Here is a 25094-nt window from a genome sequence, read left to right as displayed (position 1 = left end):
TAATAACAATTCTGTCATCTGTGGGTGAAATACAAGATCATTGGAAACTATCATTTCTCCCATTCTTAACAGGGCAGGAATGGAACACAGAAACACAACATGAACATCTAGAGTATCTGCAGTCAGCAGAATAATGGCCTCCAAAAGATGTCCATGCCCTGATTCCTAGAATCTGTGATGGTGTTCCCTTATATAGAATACAGGAATTTATCCTGCAGATAGAATTAAGTTCGCTAATCAGCCAACCTTAAAAAAAGATTATCTTGGATTTTCCGTTTGGGCCTGATGTGATCATAAGGAGACTAAGTGGAAAAGGGAGACAGAGGAGAAAGTTAGAGTGGTGTGATCGGGTAGGGATTTCTCCCAATGCTGATGAGTTTGAAGATGGATGCCATGAGCCAAGGAACACAGGAAGCTTGCAAATGTCAGGAACGGCCGTGAAACAGATTTTCCCCCTGAGCCTCCAGGAAAGAACATAGCCTGCCTTGCTAACAGCTTGAGCCCTGTGAGACCGGTGTTGGAGCTACAGCCAACATAATTGTAAGATAATAAGCATGCGATGTTTTAAGCCACCACATTTGTGATATTTTTTGAAGCAGTAATAGGAAATAAATATGGCTTCTTCCAATTGTGGAATACGATGAGTGATAGTCTCCCTCGGGAGCTTTGTTTTGCTCTCAGTAGTGACTTAGACAATCAATTTAACTCGCCTGACTAATCAGGCATCTCAACATGGCCTGTCATAGAGCGTGCGCCGCACTCTTAAATGTGCCTCACAGAGTAAGCCTCTAGTTGGGTATTTGCTGAGGGCAATAGCAGTGGGGACATCTTTACTTGTTCTTCAGCGGTTCTCTGACCTACTAGTAAACCGCATTAGTTAAGTCCCAATAATTTTTAGAAATTTTCTTTGACATCACATCCCCTCTTTAAACAGTCAAGAAATTTATAAAGTAAATCTTTAATCCTGTGCCATACATTTAACTCAGAAAACATGCATTGAGTCCATAATGGGTAGAAAGCACTATGCACTCTGGTCTGTCATTTCAGGTGTGAAAAAACAGTTGAGGTGTACAGCCAATGTCAGGATGACGCTCACAGTATCTAAGAGCTATATGACAAGAAGGAGATTTAAAATGTGTTATAAAAATTGAGAAATGACTTCTAGAATGATGATATGAGGAGCTCCATGGACCTGGTCCCCAGCAAAATGACAATAACTCATGAAAACAAAACAAAAACTAGCCATTTACAGCCTCAAGAAATGGTCTAAAGGACATTCCACAAATAGAAAAAAAAAAATCAAGAAAATGTACTGACTGTTGATAAGAACAGAAGTCTGTGGCGTTTGAGCCACAACTCACACACTTCTTCCCCTCATCTCTGCGTGAGAGAACTCTGCTGTGGATGGGTGCAGAATGCAGAGTTCCTGCTCCCCCACTTCCCAATCTAGGGCTACAGTATGCTCCAGGAGGGGCACATTGTCAGTGCTTCTATCCCCTTTGGCTCCATGTTGCAGTAGCTCTCCAGGCAAGAGCCGTGAGAGGACTGGGTTTCCCTTCCTTCACCAAGCCAGCACGCCAGGGTGTAGGCTGTAGCCCAGGTGTGGCAGGCTGAGAATAAGGGGCCCTGATCGTCCTCACCATGGCCCTGAGAATGGTCAAGGCTCCATGCTGAGATGTGAGCTGAAGAGACCAGAGGACACCACCACTCCTCCGCACACTGTATATAAAGCAGAAGAGGAACGATGTCATGTCTGCAGTTTCTGAGCACTGACATAGTGGTTTGGTCTGGGAATGGTAACAACAGAGAGCTTTGCTTATCATACCAATGGAATTGAATTTATTTGGGGGGAAAATGTATGGAAGTTCAACCCTAAGAGCCATATCAAAGTCAGTGGGGTTTTTGGTGGTAAGCAGTTTAAAGGGGCGGGGGGGGGGGGGGCAGGGAGTAGTAGCTTCATGAGAGCAAAACATTAAAGCACAAACCAGCTAGAAGTTTATCTGACAGAAACAGGAAAAGAGCTAAGAAAAGCCTAGTAACTACGGTCAGAACAAACCTCCAAGACTGGCTTTTAAGATTGCCCCTTAAAGTGACTCAAATGTAATTGGATCAAACTGTGAAGGAATATCAACCCCCTGAGCATTGTCCAGAAAAATAGAGTAATTGGATAGGAATTAGTGGAGGGTAGCAGCTGGATGTGACACCTGCAGAGGTAGAGAAATTGGAGGAGGAAATAATTAAAGATTGCCTTACTAAAATTGCAGCCCAGAGTGACTGTGCACATTCCCAGGGCTGCGCTCTTGGAGGACCAATATCAGAGGCTGTGTGCTGTGCAGGAAATAAGCTTCACCAAAATAGTCAGTTCAAGTCAGTAAAGAAACACGCGAACAACATAAATAAACCCTGGTGAGCAGTGGGGTCTCAGTATCCAGATTTCTTACAATATATTTCCTGGAATCTCTAGTTCTTAGCAAAAAAACAAAAACAAATTGTAAGATATGCACATAAAGAATAAAGTGTGACCAAACAGATTGAAAGAAAAACAAACAAACAAGCACAGAAACTGCTTTGAGAAGGCCCAGATATTAGGTTTAGCAGACAAAATCTTCAAAGCATCTGTTATAAATATGTTCAAAGGACATACTAAAAAGATAAGAGATAACAGGGATGGGGAGAAAAGGGGACCCTTGCATACTACACTGTTGGTAGGAATATAAATTTTTGCAGCTATTTTGGAAAACAGTATGTAGATTCCTCAAAAAAATAAAAATGGATCTACCAGCAATCCAACAAACACACAAACAAGAAAATAAAAATACATAAATTTACTTTATCAGAATTAAAACTTTTGTGCTTCAGAGGACATCATCAAGAAAGTGGAAAGACAACCAAGGATTGGGAAAAAAAAAAATATGCCATTTATGTATATGATGAAAACTTGTATCCTAATTATGTAGTAAAGAACTTTCAAAACTCAATAATATGAAGAAAAAGAACTCTTAAAAATATACAAATGAGAAATAGATATTTCTACAAAGAAGGATAAATAAAATGGTTAAGAATATATTTTTAAAGGCTATAAACACATGGACATATGCCTTAATTAGTCATTAGGGAAAGGCAAATCAAAACCACAATAAGATGTAGCTTCATATACACTGGAAGGTTATAATCAAAAAGACAGATTAAATGTTGAATGTGAATGAAGTAGAACCCCCTTGGAATTGCTGTTGGAAATATAAAATGGCTTAGATACTCCAGAAAACATTTTGGCAGTTACCCAAAATTTTAAGCTAAAAGTGACCATGTGACCTAGCAATTCCACTAGGTATGCACCCAAGAGAAAGGAAATCATGTGACTATACAAAAAGTTTTACACATTATTATTATTATTCATAATAACCAAAAATAGAAACAAGCTAAATGTCCAAATATACTATGGTATCCCCACACAAGGGATGTAATGTAACAATAAAATAAATGAATGTGTATCTGCAACATGAATAAATGTTGAAGACATTATGCTCAGTGAAAGAAGCCAGTCACAAAGGACCACACATTGGGGCGCCTGGGTGGCTCAGTCGTTAAACATCTGCCTTCGGCTCAGGTCATGATCCTGGGGTCCTGGGATCGGGCTCCCTGCTCAGCGGGAAGCCTGCTTCTCCCTCTCCCACCCCCCCTGCTTATGTTCCCTCTCTGGCTGTCTCTCTCTCTGTCAAATAAATAAAATCTTAAAAAAAAAAAAAAAAAAAAGACCACATATTGTATGAGCCCTCTTATGTGCCATGTCATGCATAGGCAAATCTGTAGAGACAGAAGTAGATTTGTGGTTGCCTAGAACTGAATGGTTGAAGGGGGACAAAAAGGAGTAACTACTAATGGGCATGGAATTTCTTTTTGGAATTGAAGAAAATGCTGTAAAATCACTTTGGTGATGGTTGAAAACCTCTGTGAATATTCTAAAAAACATTGAACTATACAGAGTAAATTGGTGAATTGTATGTGAGCTATATATCAATAAATCTGTTAAAAATGATTTGAGGATGGGATGCCTGGGTGACTCAGTCAGCTGAGCATTCAACTCTTGGTTTCGGGTCAGGTCATGATGTCTCGGGTGGTAAGATGGGGCCCCGCTTTGGGCTCCACGCTCAGCAAGGAGTCTGCTTGAGGATCTCTCTCCCTCTGCCCCTCCCACACCTGCACACAGGTGCACACTCTCTCTCAAATAAGTAAATAAATCTTAAAAAAATGCTTTGAGGTCATAAAAGGAGTGGTTTCATCACTTTGTGGGCATATTCACACTTAGGGAACTTAAGAATAGCTTAATTTAACTTAACTCTAATTCCAGTAAAATTAAGTACTACAAGCAAAAATGCAGAGGCAGCAATGAGCAGGAGTTATGTGGTAAATAACGTGTCATCCAGATGAGGGGCTGGAGGAGACATGGTAGAAAATCATGAGCAGTATGTTCGGGAACTTAATATGTGAGTACAATTTGGATGGCCAAACTGCCAAGGTGAAAGATTTTATGTTTTGTGTGTAATTTGGAACAATCAAAGATTTCTGAGGACAGAAAAATGGTGGTTGCAGACGTGGACACCATAGTGATCTACTCAATATTTAATTAGTTTTAGGATCCAACTCAATTTTAATAATGCTAATGCATTGAAGTGTGTATTTTAAGCAATCAAACTGTTAGAAAATTCATTATACAATGTGGCCTTAATGTCTGGAAACATGGGCAAATAGATCTAATAAATGCTTCACAATAAGAGATTCCGTTGATGTATCGTCCCTTGGCACCAATGCCTGGTTTTAATGTATTCTCAAAAGTTGCGTTGAACACAGTGCATTAATGCAGTATTTTCATTTATCTGTGCATAAACATCTGTGATGTGTTACCAAAGATGATTTTTTTTTTAAAGATTTTATTTATTTGACAGAGACACAACGAGAGAGGGAACACAAGCAGGGTGAGTGGGAGAGGGAGAGAAGCAGGCTTCCTGCCAAGCAGTGAGCCGGATGCGGGGTTCGATCCCAGGACCCCGGGATCATGACCTGAGCCGAAGGCAGACACTTAGCGACTGAGCCACCCAGGCACCCCAAAGATGATTTTTGTCTCTAATTTTTACTGAATGCCCTGCACAGTTAGCATACCCCAGAAGAAATGATGAGGAGGGTTCAAAAGAGATATTTTTCTACATTTATAGACTTTATAGCCACCCTGTTGATAATATATCACTATTAATATCATTTCTTCATACACCCATGGTGCTATTTTATGATCCTCTCTCCTGCCATGTGTTTGTCTCAGTTATTTTAAATTTGGAGATCAATTTAAGTTCACGTGAAAGTAAAAACTGTGTTCTTAGTAACATACAAGGAAACTAAGGAACAGACGATGGAAAAAAGAATAGCTCACAAATTATTAAGTTCTATAGTTATTAAATCACAGGTTTATTTTCTAATGGCAAATTGAGTACCCAAAAATTTGATTTGCAGTTTACGTAGAAAAGCTATTTTAAGAAGTCGCTTACTGTTCTTTGCCGCTACCATTATATTTTGATTGTCTTTCTACATCTTAATTCTTTGCATTCAGGGTACATTGGAATAAAAATGCAAATAAATGGAGCTTTTAATTTATATTCAAAATGAATAATATCAACCTAACCTTGGTACTTTCCGAACACAAGAACAAGTGCTAAAGCAATTGTCTATGGATAACGATTTAATTTTACTTTACACAGCTTTCGGAGTTATTACAGAGTCAATTTAAAAGTAAGAGCGCAGCAATATAATAATAGTTGCTCATTGGTGAAGCTTGCACATGGAATCCATAATTAAAAAATCCAATTAATATGGCTCACCTATTGTACATGAGTTTAAAAGAGGCCAGCTTTGTAAGGGATTTTATCAAGATTTACATAGCAGGAAGAGGGTACTAATTAAGGGAAGCAAGTAAATTTGTTAAGTCTCAAGCTGGCAATTGGCTTGATGCTGATGAATTTCCTATATCAGAAAATATTTCAAGCCTAGAGCAGTGTGATACCCTTCCCTTCTCCTTTTCTCTTCTGTCCGTGTATGTGTATATGTCACGATGTAGGATATGAACTTGAATCTTTTCAATCTACCCCTCAAGAATAATCAAGTTTTCTATTTCATACCCACTGCTTTTGGCAGTTGGTGGGGGGGAGAAAAGGAGAGAGGTCAGGACCAGGAAGGAAAACATAAAACACTTCATTTATATAAAAATTGCCACCGTTATCAAATCCATCAAAAGCTTTAATTCATAACTACTTGTAATTTACTGACCTTTTGCAGGTCATCAGTTATGTACAGTTTAAGTTGAGCATGAATGCAAATTGGTCTTTAAGATGGTACTGTCCCAAGGCTTGGCTTGAAACTCCTGTTTTGCTCTTTCCAAAATGATTCTGGAGTATCCTAAGCCTCTTTGAACTATGGAAAACAAATGAGACAAGATACATTAAATGATTTCTGAAACTACAAAGCACAATACCTGCTTTTGGTTTATTATGATACTTAAAAAAATGCAAAAGGCTGTATAATCACGAAAAGTAGGGATTATCGTAACCATTGCATCTTTATTTCTCTCTCTCAATATCGGTGCTTCTCAAAATTTAGGGTGGATAATAGTGATTCCCACCCATTTATAAAATGTGATGCACACAGGGATTACACTATTTGTAAGGCTTCTTGAAGTAAATGTGTGAGGCTGTTTATACTCCAGTTGACCATCTGCTCTGAGGAATTAACGGGATCGATAATTCAGGAGAATTATAATCCATTTGTTGACCACTAGTGTGAGGCAGAAAACTCTTCCTGCATAGGAGAATATCCTGGGGATCCCGATTTCATAGGTTTGGTTCAGGGCCCAGAAATTTTCACTTCCAAGTATTACCCCATGCGGTTTAACACCACACTTCAGGGGAAATATGTGCTGACCTACTTGCTCCTCCTCAACTGAACAGAAGAATATAGAGTTCTTTCAGACTAATCATGGTTGAGAACAGTACATGCCAATGTCAAGTTAGAGTAGTATGGCAAAGAAATAACAACTTTAAGATCAGAAGACTCGATTTACTTCCCAGTTGTGAAAATTACTATGACTCTAGGAAAATCATTCAGTCTGTCTTTGCCTTCATTTCTTTGACTGCCGCGATGGGGATAGTTAAAATCCTTCAAAGGGGCGCCTGGGTGGCTCAGGCATTAAGCGTCTGCCTTCGGCTCAGGTCATGATCCCAGGGTCCTGGGATCGAGCCCCGCATCGGGCTCCTTGCTCCGTGGGAAGCCTGCTTCTCCCTCTCCCACTCCCCTTGCTTGTGTTCCTTCTCTCACTGTGTCTCTGTCAAAAAATAAAATCTTAAAAAAAAAAAAAAAAAATCCTTCAAAGGGTCTTGGTGAAACTTAAGAGAGAGAATATTTGTGCAAACAACATTATAAGCCACCCAGTGTTTTACAAATGTCAGAATTGTATTATTATTATTGCTAATGTTACTATCATCACTGTGATTGCATTTCCTTTGGAATGTAGAGGTTAATTTTGCTTGAGTTTGTGTGATTATCTTGAAAGTAACTGCATCATCACACAATGATTCATTTGAGATAAATAACTTCTCTCTGTTTAACAGAGTATCTTCCAGGAACACTTGCAGAATGACAGGCAGAAATCTATCAGAAAGATTGAAGCCAGAAGATAATATAGCTCATCACTATAACTTCATAACATTTTTCAAATACTCATAAATATGATTTTGAAATAATTTCATGTATCTAAAATAAACATTAAATTGTGATTTGATAAAGTGAGCCTATAGTTTGAAAATAAAATACTGCAGAAAAATGGAATGTGGGTCCAAAGGAAATTAAGTAAATATGTAATGTATCAATTTTGCCAATAGTGTTACTAATTCATAATCCTGACAGCCACGTTGCATGTTATACATAAGGGATAAAAAATTGTCAAAACCTTTTGTTACTTAATTAAGGAATCCATATACAATTGATTACATCTGTCCTGTTAAATGTATCTTATTAGAAGACTTTTTCATTCAATCAAATAATAAATATTAATTGAATGCCTATTCTTTATCAGGTATTTGGAATTTAAAGAAGAACTCAGCCTAGTTCTTCAGAAAGTCTATTGTACTGTGGAAAATTAATGAGTATTAATGGGTAAATATAATATAAGATAATAATAATATATTTGCAAGGCTATACTTTCTACGATAATAATGAGTAAAGTGCTAGGTACAGAGTCATTAAGAGGACATCTAAACCAGTAAGAGGGGTCAAGGTAGGCTTGCCGAAGAGGTCATACTTGATTGAACTCAGGAATTCCAGTAAAAGGAAGACCAAGAATAGACAAATGGTAGAGCAGGCCAGATAATAAAAACTAGGACCATTGGAAATTGTGCTGACTCGGGGAGTGGATTCCTTATGCAATTCCAGGTGATGGTGCCATGCAAGATTGCAAACCCATTGACATCATATATTCTGGTATTTTCCAGAAAAGCCAGATATTCAGACTTTTGTGTAAAATTTTCATTTAAAATATTGGCAACTGATCTAATAATTTTATTAATCATTTTAAAAAGGCCACATAATATATTATGTCTGCTGACCATATTCAGCCCGTGGGCCACAATTTGCAAACTCTACTGTAATTGGGAACCATGATAAGTCAAAGAAGGATGATAGTTGTTGTTTTTTTTTTTAAGATTTTATTTATTTATTTGAGAGAGAGAGAATGAGAGAGAGAGAGCACAGAGAGAATGAGAGTGAGAGAGAGACACACAGGGGGGAGGGTCAGAGGGAGAAGCAGACTCCCTGCTGAGCAGAGAGCCCCATGTGGGACTCAATCCCAGGACTCCAGGATCATGACCTGAGCTGAAGGCAGTCGCTCAACCAACTGAGCCACCCAGGCGCCTCCCCCACTGGGGTTTCTAAGGACTACTTAACTATCAAGACGCTTGTCTACACTAAAATCTCTCTTTAACTTCAGGAAATAAAAAAAGTGTATGTAAGAAAAAAGTATATGAGAGTATATTTGAAATATAGAACTGGGAAATGAACATAAAAGTAAAAGGATATGAAATTTGGACAAGCTTCTACATGAATTACCTACATGTAGGTACAATACTCTAAACAGCCAAAAAAATTGAGAGAGTTTAGATACAAATGTTTAACTCCTCTAAGTAATGAGTAGGAGCCCTTTACTATATCTTAGAAAGGAAGAAGGGAACATCCCTTGGAACATGAGTCTCCACCCAAGTTATAAGTTACACATAGACATATCAAATCAGGGGCACAGCAAAAGAGGAAGTATCACAGATCCATTCGTGAGAATAATTAGGCTTCAGTGACAGGCAGTAAACTTTCAAGGAATTTATATTGTTATTACTGATGATATGATAGCATCATTAAATAGATTTTGGGCTACTTACTCAAAAAGTAATTCACCATTGAATTGGCAAAGTTCAGAAAAAGCCTTAAATTTGTTTGCTAGTTTTCAACTACCCCTTCTTTGGAGAACGATTCTGTATGTTCCATTCTGGTAAAACTACATACTTACTAATAGATGGCAGAGCCTCTGGATTTAAGCTGAGATTCTTACTCATGAATCTTGTTTCCAAAAGTAGAAATTCACAATTATCAATCCATACTTGTTAATGAAAATTTGGGAGATGGACTCTGCAGATGTTGTACTTGGTTTCCTTTTGGAAAAAGTTTCATGGGTGAAAGTCTTTGAGAAAACCAAGACTGATGCTAATTTGTATAAAGCCTCTCTCAGTAATGCAAAAGTTATACATCCTTATTTTAGTTGTTTGTTAATATCTGGATGTTCCCATCACCTAATGCATGCATACACCAAAGAAATTTTTACTTAATAGTATTTCCCATTGTTGTGTTGGTCTGAAGTAGTGAATGACTTTAAAAAATGGAGGAAAAAATGGATAGAGGGTAGAGAAGATGAGAAAGAGATACATACTTAGGTTATCCAACTTAAGAATGAGAGGAGTTTGGATGTTTGCTAATCATGGATTAGATGAGATCCATTGTTTGGATCTTATGGCTTTTAGTATATTTAATGAACAAACCAGAAACTCACAAGTATGAAGAAAAAGTTTTGAGTAAAACAATGGAGAAGATCACCATCGCATGTGGGAGAATTTTAAATAGCAGTTTATCCCCCAAAGGCATAGGTATATAATAACCCCATGAAAGTATATACTGAGAGAATTAGTATTGATATCCTCCACCCACACTTAGCAATAAAAATGTATCACTAAAAACATGCCTCAGCTCAACACCTCTCCTGCTAAGTTCTTCATTGTATCAGGTTCTGGTGCCCCTTGTCCTTTCGAGGCAAGCTTGGACACACGGATTATTCAAGTCACTGAGTATAGTTGGAGCGTTCTCAGAGGCTTACTTGAGCTACATTCTCTACATGCACTTGACCTAACAGTGCAAGGTGCAGGGACGGTAATTGTGGCACAGTCAACAAGTGAGTTCAATTTCAGATTGTGCCGTGCTGAATTTGCATGTGGTTTGTTTAACTCTTCATTACAATGTTGTTAGGAGCAAGGAATCTCTTATTGGAGTCCCCTAGGAATGAGATGTCCTTGCCATTCTGTTCTTAGTAGAAATGTTTGTTTATTTGTTCAGATTTCAGCTATGTTATTTGTAGAAGTAGTGCGTACAGTTTCAGGAATGGAGACTCTTCTCTGTATCTCATCTTCCTATTTCCTGACAAGGAAATTGCTTGCTAAATCCTCTAAATTGTTATATTCTATGTCTACTACCCACAAAAAAATATTTCCTACCATGCATATGTAGCTTCTTGATTATACCTTACATATCTCCTAGCCAAATGCATGTTGTGTACTTCTTGTCAGATGAATGCAGTAACCTGAGCTCATATGGTAGGTTTCCTTTCTGATTGTTCTATTCATTGCTCTTCCATCTGCAGCACACATCTTCCAAGTATCTTACCTCTTGGTGGAAAGAAGCCCATTCTACGCTTACTTATTCCTACTTTTCTAGTTATCCCTGTTTGTCACTCACATTCATGTTCCTACCAGGGGTCGTGTGGGTGCTGGTATGCATTCTTTGCCATGATGCAAGCCACCTTCCAGTTCACCACTCAAGAACAATCCCAAGGATAACCCCCCACCCAAGTTTGTGGAAACAGCATAAGTGACTCAAAGGACACATTGGCATCTTCTTTCAACTGGGCAAAAACTAGTTTGATTCTTGGCAAAAATTAATTACCTATTTGGAGGAGATATGACATATATACAGCATGTAAGGTGATCTCAGATCTTAGGATAATGATGGCTTCTGCTCCTCAGGATAGAAGAAGATGGGGGAAAATGTATGAATTATTCTTTCCTCATAAATTACTGCCATGGCTTCCAAAATAGAGACACACTAAATTATTTTTTTTTCTTTTCAAATAAATCATCCTATTAACCTTATCACTTACTTAAGGCAAATATAGATTTGGTAGCTATGGGAGTTTACACAGATGTCAGCTGGGGAATGATATTACACTCAATTCATATTTGAACATAAACTTCACCTTTGCTGTAGTCGCCTGTATACCGAAAAGGGATAGAAAAGAGGAAGTTTGTAGAGGCAAAACTGTTTAGTTATTGTGTCAGTGCAATTTTGGGGGGCGGATAAATATTTTTAGCTAAATGAAAATGAATGAAAAAATGGGTAGTCTCAAGTTATTTAATGTACACAAATTCAAGCATCTTGAAGAGTGATTTAGAATGTTTCAGGATGGGATAGAAATACCGATTATGCAGATAATTTCAGCTTAAGAAAGTCATTTTCCTGCTGGTTTTGAAGCAACTTGTCCTTGAAATATATTTGCAAAAATTACTCAAATTCCACATTTTATCTGTGAAATTTTCTATCATGTTATACTTTATGTAGACTCTAGTAGATCACTGTTTCATATAGGCCTGTGTCTCTCAAAATGAAACTCTCAGACCACCGGCAACCATGTCAGCTACCAACATCCCAATGAAGTTGCATCTTCTTGAGTCCTCTGCTTCACACATGATGAATTCTCATTTTATTTGTAATCCATGAGTTAATTAATGAGTGTGTGATTCCCCCAAACAGGAAAATTCAAAGCTTCACATAAGATCCTTATCTATGAAAGCCCTCTTCTTTCTCATGGACACCTGTATTCCATACAGTTTTAGAAGTTTTTTCTTATACATAATTTTCTTACATATCATTAATATCTAAAACAGAGTCTGGATCCACAAAACTTTGTTAACGGAATGAATGAAATGAAAATGTGAAATGGCAGCGGGAAAATATAATAAGTTTTATAATTATATGAGAAAGATATGAATTGGGTGACATACTGAGTCAAAAATGTTATCAAATTCCACATTATTAAAAGTCCAAGAGTCAGTTCTTCTGCATTTCTAATATATGCTTTTCCAGCATCTGCTTGATTATTTCTGGTGATAAGTACCTTAACAACTTCACAAAGCAGATAGTTCTATTATAGGGCATGACTGTTAAAATTTTTCTTAAAGGTAGCTTAAATTTACTGCATAATAGCTAATTTTCTTCTGGAGAGTGACACAAAAGTATGTCTTGATTCTTTTGACAATATTGCAGATATTTAGAAACACCTGTCATGAGTTTTCACATTATTCTCTCTACCAACTTAAGAATCCCTAATACTTCAATCATCACTTATATTATATTAGCAAATCAAAAGGCCGAAGGACTATATGGTCTTCCATGTGACTAGTCTCAGAGAAGATAAACAGTAATTTGCTGGTATTTGTACATCTAAGTAGTAAAAGAGTTGAGGTTAGAACTCTGGTTTTATCCTTCAAGAGTAGTTTTAATTGAAAAAAAAAAAAAAATGACCTCAGTACCTTAACTATTCTTAAAGAATCAGACAGTTGCAGGCATTGGTTGAAGTCTCAATACTATGGGTGTTACAGCTTGCATGACTTTTCTAGCTTTTATTTCATGGGGACAAGATGACTGTTGCAGCTCCTACCAATAAATCTATGTTTCAGAGAAGTAGGAAGGAGAAATGTTCTTGCCTTTGCAAAGAAAACAAAGGCTCAATCTAGCATCCCGAAAAAGACCTTCCACTTGCTTCTCCATTGGCTGAAAAATGGAGTCATAGAGCGAGTTATTGGCCAGTCAACCAGCTGTGTATGCTGAGGTATCTTCAGATCTTAGATGTGAACCCTATTTATGACAGTCTTCTGTCTAGTTTATTCCTTGTATGTCACTATTTCCAGAATTATAAGCATTTTGGTCATCTTTTTATTCACATAATACTGTATTAACAGTAAGAAGGATAATAATTAACTGAACACTGGAACACATGGTTTGATTGTTTCATATGATTTGATGATCATGCCTGTGATACCTGGCTTGTCTCAATGTCTTGCTTTCGCTAGTGATATGAGGTAAGAGTGACATGTCCCATATCCAAGGTAGCCATCATAAGGTTCCATCTTTGTCTTCCTCTGCCGTAACAATCACATGTCCCAGGTAAGGCCTGTTCTTTCAGCTTGTTCTCTGAGTGAAGACAGCTGATGGACAAGTACAACAGTCAGTATGGTCAAGTGTCAGGGATGACAAGTCTTTGGTGTCATATCAGTGAGATTCAAGGGGTTTTAGTTATCCCAGCAAAATCTGGGAAAAGCGGACTAATTTGTAAATAGCTTAATAGGTGCTACACATACATTTTTTGAATGTGATATTCAGCACAAATCAATAAAGTAAGCCAAATTGTTGTCATTTCTCAAAGAAGAACTGAGGTTCAGAGAGATTGAAGACATTTCCTAAGGTCCCACAGTGGATAACTAAGAGCAACATTAAAATTTCTAGAATGAGATCCACTATTCCAGATTTGTTCTCACTACAAAGAAGCTCCACAGAAAATGAGTAACTTGGGTCTTGATTATATGTATTATTAAGGAAATCTCAGATTGAACTGCTACTTTTTGGCACATGATCAGCTCAGAAGATGATAAAATAAAACTTTTCTCCACTGGTCTTCTCTGCACCTGATGGGTTTGTGGCCTACATATTGCAATTATCCTCACATTTATTGGATACTTGCTCTTGTCCAGGTAATATGGCAGGTTCTGAGGAGGCAAAAACTAATAGGGCCTCCACCCTAGGACCTAAACATCTGAGGGAACCAACATCCCCATAACTCATGGCATGCCCAGCCAGCTGCATGAGCTGGAGTCTATACTGCTTCAGAAACGGAGGGATTAATGTGGGATTTTGAACATTTCTCAGCCAAAAAGGGGGGGAGGGAGTCATTTGGATTGTTCCTATGTATGTGACAGAAGAGGAATGTTCTGTCCCCAAAGAAGATATCTAAGGACATGATATTCTATGCAAAGCTGCCAATTATTGCATGCTGTCTGGTATATTAGGCCACAGCACACCTTTATAAGCCAATGCCCTTGACTGTTGTATTTCCAGAAGTGCTGTGCTCTGTCTAACTCTGCTCCCACTCCTCCAGGTTATCTCTCAAGCAAACTGGCAAGGGGGTGATGAAGACCATCTTTGAGCCTCAGTTATAAGGGTCTAGCGCTGGCTTTTTAAGGAAAACATCTTGCATACATCATCTCTTACAACTCTGACACAAAGCCAGTCATTGGAATTCTGAAATAAAGGGAAAAAGGAAATAAAACTTGGCATCTTTGATTTCTGTTTTCTGTATACATGTTTGCATTTGTGTAGTCATGCATTTATATACTTTATAATTGGAGCTTGGTAACTTCAGTAGCGGTTTTGGAGTAGAGGTTTATTTTCATTGTTGCAGTTGAAATTAAAAGTGGAGAGGAAACTGAAATGACCTCATCTGTTTCTGCCCCCTCTAGACAGGGGTGTGTGTTTTAAAGATAATATCCAGAGAGAACAGGCACCTGGGTTCTCCACCATTGATAATGCTGGCGCCCACTTCCAGGTGGATTATATCCTGACACTTTTTAAGTACAAAGAGGGCATCGGATTCTCTGTGACCTGGGAAATTCCCGGGCCGCCCGGTTTTGATCTCTGTCCCCTGTTGCATAGGGGGTATCAGGTTTAGTTGTTTGGTAGTTTGGTGTGGGCAGGATGCTGAGCCTGACCTGTGGGTGAAGAGAGGGGTTTGCCTCCTACTCCTTTGTCCTCATTAGTGACTTCCCTCTGCTTAAGCCTCTGGACTGTGCATTGTCACCCCACAGGAAGCTGGTCACCCATTGACCAAATTGGCTTAATCTGAGTATATTTAGAAAGTAAATCTGTTAATCTGAATTAAAATGGCTTATCATATTCAAAATGAAATGTCCAGAAAGAACAAAGTCTGTATTCACGGTAGACATGCAACGTATTTTTGACAGAACACCTTCCCATGAGCCAGAGATTTTCATCCCTGTTCCTTCCCACAGGGCAGAAGTGTGCCTCGTCTTGTCTTGGAAGAGACAAGGACATCCAGCTTTCTAAGGATGAGGGCAGTACTCTCGTTCATGACCTAGTTTCTTCGAAAAGCGTTGCCTTCTCAGGCTCCCTGTAACTGTCCTAGAACCTAGCATTTCTTATGTTCGCACGTAATCCGACGTTCTCTGAGCCATTGCTAAGCTTCAGAAATGATCCAGAACTCAACTAATTAACTTGTTGCACCATAAGTGAACGATGATGGGGAGGCATTTATAAATGCATGGTTTTATTTCTTTGACAACATTTTGGACATGGCATTCACTGTGTTCGTCACATCATTTCTCAGCGAAATCCCTTGGGAATCCTGGGATTTTTATGCCTTTTGGTGAACACAACATTGTGTTTAGGACAATAGAACAATGGCTAAAAGGATTGAAGGGATTAAAGCCTGTGTTCAACTTCTGATGATAACTTTTTGTTCAATCCTTGCTTAAGGCAAAGGAAAAAGAAGCACTTTGGGTATTCTTCTTTTCTTCAATGTGTACACACCTATGGAGTGGGGCCTTGCACCCCCGAGGAAGGTGCCCGGCTTCCAGGCCAGATACTGGCCCCGCCACTTGTTCATGAGCAGTGGGACCTCAAACCACTACTCTGAGCATTGCTCTCCTCAGGGGAGTTGGACAGGGTGACAGCAGTCTCTGCTTCCTAGTGGGGCTGAAGCCAAATTGTGCGGCCCCAACCAAAGTAGGTAATACAGACTGTCTCACCTGTGCTGACTGTTCCACAGGCAAAAGATAGTTTTAAAAGTAGTTGTTTCCCCATATTTTATCCAAACCCTAATCCACCCTCTTGCGTTGTCTCCACACTACCTCTTGTCCTTCTCATGAGCCACAACACCCAAAATGGTGCGTGGAAATTGATCACGGCTAAGAACGTGGGTGTTGGCTGGAGTGGTGTGATGAGATTCGAAGATTGCTGGAAAATCATTCAGCTTTTGTTTGCTTGTTTGCTTGAGTTGTAGTTTATTTCTAGTTTTTCCTTATTTTTAGTCACCTAAGGGCCGTGGTCTACTTTGATGGGCGAGCAAGGCAGAGAACCAACCTCTTTATGCTCTTACCCACTCTGCTGTTATGTAGCTATATCATTGTAAAGTAGCGTAGTGGAAGCTATAATTGGAATAATGAAACTATTTGCCATGCTGTTATGTAGATTTTGTTTCAATGTGAGGTTGTTTTTTCCCTTTAATCACCATATCATTGAGTTTAAACCAGGTTAATTTAGGAGGGAAAATATTTAGAATAGACATTAAAATAAATTACTGCTACAATCAAAGATAAAGTTGTATTTAATTATCCCCTTCTCTGGTTATATTTAGATGGGATCTAACATTCTACTGGATGTGTCATCTATGCTACAACCTTACATCATTGAGCAGAGATCAGATATTTCAGAGTTTCTTTCTACCTTAAGATTTAAAATTAAAATATATAATTCTAAGAAAATAACATTAAATATACTTCCATTGCAAGTCATCTAATAATTTTATAAAGTTCAAGTTAAAATGAAGAAGAAAGAAAGCCCCAAAGGATGAGGGTTTCTAATTTGGCTTTGCCTTTATCTTAATTTCAGAGCATGAAATTACTTCCTTGATATTAAATCAAATTCAATAAAAGTGATAAACTGAGGGCACTGATTTCTTGTTGAAAGAAATAGAACAACATCATAATTAAAAGTGGACAAACATATGTTCAAAAAAGGTGATTATTATTGGTGCCATAACAGTGATACCACTGGATTGGCCAGAGGGCCCTGAGAACAAATGTCAATTATACACCTTGGCTCCACAGCCTGTTGCTTTATGGGCATTGTGGGAGGGACCGAGCTCTTCATAACTGTCCTGACAAGCAAACAAACCAGGTCATTTATTTATTTTTTTTTAAATTTTATTTTATTATGTTAGTCACCATACATCACATCATTAGTTTTTGATGTAGTGTTCCATGATTCATTGTTTGTGTATAACACCCAGTGCTCCATGCAGAACGTGCCCTCTTTAATACCCATCACCAGGCTAACCCATCCTCCCACCCCCCTCCCCTCTAGAACCCTCGGTTTGTTTCTCAGAGTCCATAGTCTCTCATGGTTCATCTCCCCCTCCGATTTCCCCCCCTTCATTTTTCCCTTCCTTCTCCTAATGTCTTCCATGCTAGCACCGCCATAAAATGAAGATGTGCAGAACGTCATGTTCGTGCAAATGCGACTTTGCACAGAATCTGTTCTTTTGTTTTTATTTTTATGTTTTAAATTTCATTTTTGGTTTTGCAGTAACTGTACCCTATTCTGCCTGTACAGAGAAACACTCTGGAGATGAAACAAAGGTGACCCTTATGTTCTTACAGCTATTTTATTTGGGAGTCTGGAGGGTGATAGATTTTATAGATTTTCCTTAACCAGGGAATAAAAACCTTCCATAGAGATAACTCACAATGCTGTGCAACCATTCAGTTAAACACTTGGAAGATTATAACATTTGGCGTCTTACTTCCAGAAGGATCTCATCTTCAGTTGGTTGATGAAAGACCACTTCCCACCCAAGATACACCATAGGGTTCATTCCGCGGTCATGGTCATGATCCTCCTGCTTTCAAACACCCACTCCTCTTCCTTTGTACCACCCACCAACATCTTTAGGAAGGACACTTCTTCTTCCCCCCCTGCATTTGAGTAAGGGAAGGACAATGAAAATACTTATAAATATTTGGCCATTAAGAGAACAAAGTATAATTTGAAAGACAAGAGATACAAGCTATTATTTGTTGAGTGAGTGAGGTTCTGTCATAAAGATAACCCTCCTAATACACAGCAAGAGGAACCTGCCATCCAGGGAGGTGAGGCTACTCAGCCAAGTGTTCGAAGCCCAGAGTGTTAAACAGAATGCAGCACAGAGTGTGTGTCTGCGGCTGTCTTTATTCCAAGCTCCTGGGGCGCCTGGGGGGCTCAGTCGGTGAAGCATCTGCCTTCAACTCAGGTCCTGATTCTGGGGTCCTGGGATTGAGTCCCGCATCGGGCTTCCTGCCCTGTGGGGAGTCTGTTTCTCCCTCTGCTGCTCCCCCTGCTTGTGCTCTCTCTGTCTCCCTCTCTCTCTCAAATAAATACAATCTTTAATAAATAAATAAATAAATAAAGCCCAAGCTCCTTCCCTCCCTCTCCTCCACTTATGGCAATAATTAGCTCATGATCAAGTGCTACAATTAACTTATAATATTGTGTATACAGAGCAGATTACAACCATTTTTAGGGAGACGGTAAGTATGCTTCTCCAGGAAAGGCCTCTGGGATTTTACTATGAAATTTTGCATCTCCTGGGGTGAGGCGTCCGTGTATCAGCTCCTTCAGATCAGATGATGAACCCTCATCTAGTTTGTTTTTCTCACCCTGCATGATGATGCATGAAAACAAGTTTGAAGCTTATTGATTAAGCCCAACAACTCAATATCAAGATATAAAATATAATCCATTTCCAGGATATAAAACAGAGGGGCGTTTTTGTCTGTTTCAGTTACATTAAGCTGTTGGTGAATTTGTGACTTGGATTTATCAGCTTTTTGCAGAATATGTAGTATTATCAAAAAGATTTTGTCTGTACTTATCAATATGGATATCTGGGTGAATTTTATTAACAAATATTTATCTTCAAGATCTTCAAACACATAATTACAAAACTATAACTGAGATGAAATTCAACTTTATTCCTTCTTAGTGAAGTTATTTCCTAAATATATTTTATGTAATTTATTTTTAGGACTTTTGATAATAAATATATTAGGTATGAAAGAAATTTCTATAAATATTTAACTCTTTTTCAAATCAATTTGTTAGAGGAACTATATATGTGACAAACATTATCAAGTCATTTTTAGTAGGATTTTTCAGCAGAGATAATGATTATGATATCAATCATATGAGAACTTCCTAAGATCTTCAGTGTAGGTGCCAGCTAAATTACAATAACTAGATATTGAAAAAATATGACATTTGGGTGGAAAGAAATCTCTAAGATTATGTGCTCACAAAATATATAATATGTGTGTGTGTGTGTGAATTGCTGAAAAGTGAGGGAATAATACTATATTATAATCCACATTCTTGAATAAATGAGATTATTAGCATGCATATGATCATTAGACAACAAAATTATCTCATGAACACTGAAGTCTAGATTTGAAAGCAGTTCAAGAGGTAGCATAGAGTTCATAGAGGCTTGATACTGATGGATGAGGCTCTGCAAGAAAAATTTTTACCAGATAAACAATTCAAGAAAACTTCAACCCTGATGCACCTGTTGCCATTGTTCTATTTTAACATCTACTTGATGGTTATAATTACAAGGCTCCGGCACAAAGGATATCTTAGTGGATACCAAAATATGTGCTGGGTCTTTTACTGATTAATCCCGGGAGCAACCAGATCATTACATGAAGACTCATAGCATCCTAATTTTCTCCTGACAAGCTCAAGTGGAGGGCTTTTAAGGAGTTTAGCGTGGTTATTCTGAAGGCAGAACGTTTTGTGGTAGAACTTTCCTGCACTAGGACTGACGCATGAACTGAGCCGCTTCACTTTAAGCTGTACCCCAAGTTCCTACACAGCGGTGACCTGATACCTAGAGTGACATATTGTTGCCTTTTTATCCATTTCCATATGCACCCTGCTTGTCAAAACAGACAGGGATATATTTTGGTGACGTGTTTGTGTTAAAAAAATAATAATAATAATACAATGACAGCATCTCAAAGGCAGTCCTGAAAAAGTCTGCAGAATGGGGAGTGCACAGGTATTTTTCTGTACAAAAGTAATGAAACAAAATTAGTTTCTTCCTTTTGACATTCAAGCAAGTTTGATTATTTTTACTAATTAGGTAGCACCTTAACTTAAGGCTAATAAGCTTTATCATAGACTTTAGATACATTAAACAAAGATTACTTAAGACTTTGCTCAAATCTTCCCATGGTCCACGCTATTCGGTATCACAGGCTGTGGCCATCCCACTCATAACCCTCCTTCCTTAACTGACCATTTGTCATTCTTACCACCTGCCAAAATAAGTCTGCTTCTTTTATGCTTATTACATATTGCTTATGCTCTGTGTGTTGCTTTATTATAATTGCCAGAGTACAAGATTTAAAAAAAAATTGTTTACCGATATATTCCAGATGCCTAGAAAAATGCCAATTACATAGCTACAGAATGACCAATAAATATGTATTAAATGAACACATAAAATGTTTATGCAGTTAATAGCAACAACGCAGCAACTCCTGAGAACCTCTGAAATTTGTCTGTTTCCAGTGGGAATTCATATTTGGAACTATGTCACTTTTTGGATAAATAGTTATGTGAAGAATACAAATATATAGTCAATTATTTTCAATTATGAACTAAAAGGAAAACGATTCCAGGTATGGATTTATAAACTTATAAATCTCATTTATTTCTCATTTTTGTGCAGCTAAGGAACAAAGCACCATTGAATCACAGATAAATATTTATTTTTGTATCCTTCTGATAAATACTAAAATTGGAAAATATTAAGCCAAAAATTAAAGGTTTTTAAAACATCTTCAGGAGAACAATTTTAGCATCAGACCTTTGCATCATCTTTGCAATTTGGGACACAACTTGGATTCACTTTATATTCATTTGATTTCCACAAATAAATATTCTAAGTCCAACAAGTGAATTATTTATAGGAACTTCATACAGTTGAATTTATTTTCATGTAATATCTTTTAAAGTGACAGTAGTTCCTTTTATGATGGGTTCTAGCTCCATCTCTGGTACCAAGATGTTACATGACCTTAAACAGTATACTGCCTTTCAGGGCATCATTTTGTACCCCCAAAAATGTGGGGTGCAATCTCCACACCCTCCAAGGTTCTTTCTGCTTCTGTGATTATGCGTCTCTGTATCTTAACACTTCACTGATTGTGTGTCTTTTTATTTTACTATATGTGATTGTGTTTTTATATTAAAACACCTAATATTACAAATATGTCCAGATCCACTTTTAATTTACCATTTCTAAATTTAGAAAAAGTGAACATGTTCTATCGGTTAGTTTTAGAATTAGACATGATCTCTTAGACTCTATGTTATCAATCTATTAAAAATATTACATATCATGCGCTATACTGTACTAACATGACAGATATCTTTAATAAAAGATATGTTATATTTATAAATATGTACTTTATAAGTTAAAGACAGAAAATATTTCTGTCATGATTTCCTTGGAACTATACTTTCTAAAGGAAATTACTCTCATTTATCAGGAGCCTGCTTTGTTCTCCCGAGTTGGGTATCATACTTCCAACATCTTATTTACACAGAAAAGTTAGAGTTGCTAAAAACAAAACAAAACAAAAAACAAAACAAAAAAAACTGACAAATTTAAGGACCATATTTTGTTAATATTAGTTTAGATGATAGCTTAGTTATCTTGCCCCAAATATGAACTTAGATACCTTGTCCCGGAGCCAACACAATAAACTTTCCATTTTTCAATAATTGAAATATAATGCTAAACAAATTATTGATATTTCAATTATTTTGCCCCAAAATTTATTTCAGTCTTTTCCAGAAAGCCAAATCATTGCATTTGTGAATAAATGAACATATTGAATGTGTACAAGAAGAAGGATTTTTAATGTCAATTTTTATTCCTCAGGTGTAACTGTGTTAGTATACATATTTACATATATTTATTGTTCAGGTTGGTTAAAACTTCTTTTTTATTAAAACTAACCACAACATTTTTATGCTTTATTTCCATATTTCTTGTGAAATTGGAAGAATTAGCTTTCAAATGATCCAATAGTATCTGGACCTAAAAACCATTGAGAGTATTTTAATACACATTTAATGAGAAGTACAGTTTTTAATGATACAGTCACGCTTTATGTTGGTTTCTGTATGTGAGAATATATAAGGTGAATTATAAAAATGATATCAGTACTGGAAGTTATGAGGAAATATTTGATGGGTAACAAGTAGTTTTGCCTTAATTGCATAACTATCGCTTAGATTCACATTTGAAAGTGCACTTGACTCATCACTTCCTTTTATTAACAGGAATTTGCACTGTCATGTTTCTGAATACCGTGCACATGACCTACAAATAAGGTAAAGTACAGCATATTTTGTTTTATGTTGAAGTTACACATAAAGCATCTTGTCAGTAGTTGAGTAACTGAGAGTTGTGCATCATAAAGAAAATCATAAGTAAATTGTGGGTTTGGGGGTCCAAGTTACAACCATCATCGATATGTTGGCAATTTGTGACTGTTCTTTTGTTTTACTGAAAACCCACTTGCATGGAGATATCTACCATTTGCTGCTTATTCTCTCATGTTATTTGTTTGCAGCAAACTAAAAATACTTGATTGACTTAGTTTCTCTGCCATCCAGCAAAGACTTTCTTGCTAAGCATCATGAGGCAGCTGTGATGCAGCCACTGATCCACCTCATGTAGACACATCTGTCCAATCCAACGGCCACAAGGACAAAAGCAGGGGAAGTGTAAATTTCCCAGGGCTAGGAAAAACATAAAATCGACAATTGTGAGTGTGGAACAATGTTAAGAAAGTGAAAAGAGTCCACTTAAAAAAAATATGTGGTTCTCTATTCTCAATATCGTATTGGTTTACCCGCGTCATTAAAAACTGAGCAATGTTATTGAACTGACATAGGATCTGAGACGATAAATTAATGGTAGACATTTTGTTTATCCCTTTATATATACTGGGGGCAGATTTTGTAAGTAACAGCGAAAACATTTTGATATGCAAATCCATTCACTTTGGCTCTTTTTCTCTCTGAAGAGGCTCTCGTCAGTGTACTTCTGGCTCTCACCCGTTAATAGGAAGGAAGGAGTGGGGCAGGGCAGAGATGCCCTTACCTGAAAAGCAAATGCCCCTGGTTAAGGGTCTGGCTTCTCAGAGAGCTGGATGGCAGGAAACACGCTTGTTTGAAAGGTCCTGTTGGAGTGACTTGGGGTTCAAGTTACAAGGACCTGCGTTACGTTATTGCTCAGAAAGCAAATTATGTCTTGGTCTTAGAAATAAATCAAGGGACAAGCATCACAGTTCAATATGTTAGTCATGTTTTCATTCTTAGCTTCTCATCAGAACTTTCAAAAAAGTCTGGGTGAAAGAAGTTGGGATCTTTCCAAGCCTTGTATTTCTCAGCTATTTCTCTTCTGGTTTTGGGAGGAGGCAGGATTAGATGTGAATACACATATTTCTAATTGAATATAGTAAGATAAAATTGAAAATTGGATGAAAAATAACTGATTTGCATTTATATTCAATTGTTTTGTTTCTTGAAAAATATCCTTTGATATCAGTGGCTATTTTTGCAATTAATATATCACTGTTGATCATATAAATTTAAAAGAACGGTAGAATGATATGTGTGATTTAAAAAAAAAAAAAATTCCCTGGGCATATTCAGCTTGTCTTTTCTAGTGACATCTACCTCAAAATAAGAAGAAGTCATTATTCCTTCAATCCATGACATGATTAATAATGAAAGTAGAAAACATCTTGCAATAAAACAATCCCAAACTAACCCACCTAAGTTTTTGCCTTCTTCAGGAATCCTATTAGTGACATAATACAGGGACATAATGCATGATACAGAATGGATTTGCATATCCTATTAGTGACATAATACTAGTCTGACAAATGAAGTGCAGTTTGTAATGCAGAGTGCCCAAACTTTCTCTAAGGTCTTACTCAGAGAACAGTACTTATAGGAGAGTAGTGATGAAAGAATTTACTCAGTGTTGAATCTGTCCCTTGTCTTCGAGGTATTTGTCTGAGTTTACAATGAAAGCTCATCCAGACGCTCAGCTCAAGAATTGCTATGTCTTCGACAGTCTTCTGTCTGTGTGTTTGGACCAATCTTCTCACTGCCTGTGTGGCAGTGGGTATGAATAATCTGTAGAAGTATAATTGTCTACATAGTAAATCTAGGATTTCTTTTGGATGTGCTCTTTTGTTACTGACTTTTAGGAGAAGAAAGAGGAATTAAGAATATCCACAACCCAAATGATCCGTATGTGCCGTTGCTCTACGCTTATTAGGATAAAAGTGAATATACATTGTGCTTATTTTTTACTGCTCATTCTAAGAAGCTGTCTTTGTAGGCCTATTTTTATGTCTCATATTTAAAAGATAAAGCAATGCACATCATGTTTTCTTATCTGAATTTTTATTCTTGATTCTGCTGTCGGAGTGATGAATATGTATAGATAGGCACCTAGCAAGAGAGTTTCTGAAAGTGATGGAGATAAAGAAATGCTTAGTATTCTCAGTAACAGATAAATGAAAAGGAAATGTGTTGGTTACATTGGTATTCAGTTCTTTTAATCAGTGCTTCCTAAGGCAGGCTTACAGAGCTTTTTAGAATATTTGACATTCACTACTTCTCATAGGCAAGCTCAGAGGACATTAACCAAGCAGAATGTAACTGCTGTGGCTAATTCCATCTGTCCCATTTTTGGAATACTTCATTATAAGCAGCCTTCCTTCAGGGCACCTGGGTGCCTTAGTCAGTTAGGCGTCTGACTCTAGGTT

The 25094-nt window shown here is 37.4% G+C and overlaps 1 protein-coding gene across 3 annotated transcripts in view; it reads left to right on the top strand.

The window, feature by feature from the left end:
* The window catches only part of PCDH15 (protocadherin related 15), a 1707782-nt gene that overhangs the window by 644241 nt on the left and 1038447 nt on the right, over window positions 1–25094 (top strand). For all 3 annotated transcript variants that reach the window (XM_078077809.1, XM_078077807.1, XM_078077813.1), the window contains exon 3: window positions 22588–22638. The gene's annotated coding sequence lies outside the window, so the exon portion shown is untranslated. The remainder of the gene's footprint in view (window positions 1–22587; window positions 22639–25094) is intronic.

The sequence above is a fragment of the Halichoerus grypus genome, chromosome 7, assembly GCF_964656455.1.
Source record: "Halichoerus grypus chromosome 7, mHalGry1.hap1.1, whole genome shotgun sequence".
NCBI classification, from domain to species: Eukaryota; Metazoa; Chordata; class Mammalia; order Carnivora; family Phocidae; genus Halichoerus; species Halichoerus grypus.
Note: the sequence above shows the minus strand (reverse complement) of the source record. Positions and strands in the feature narration are given on the sequence as shown.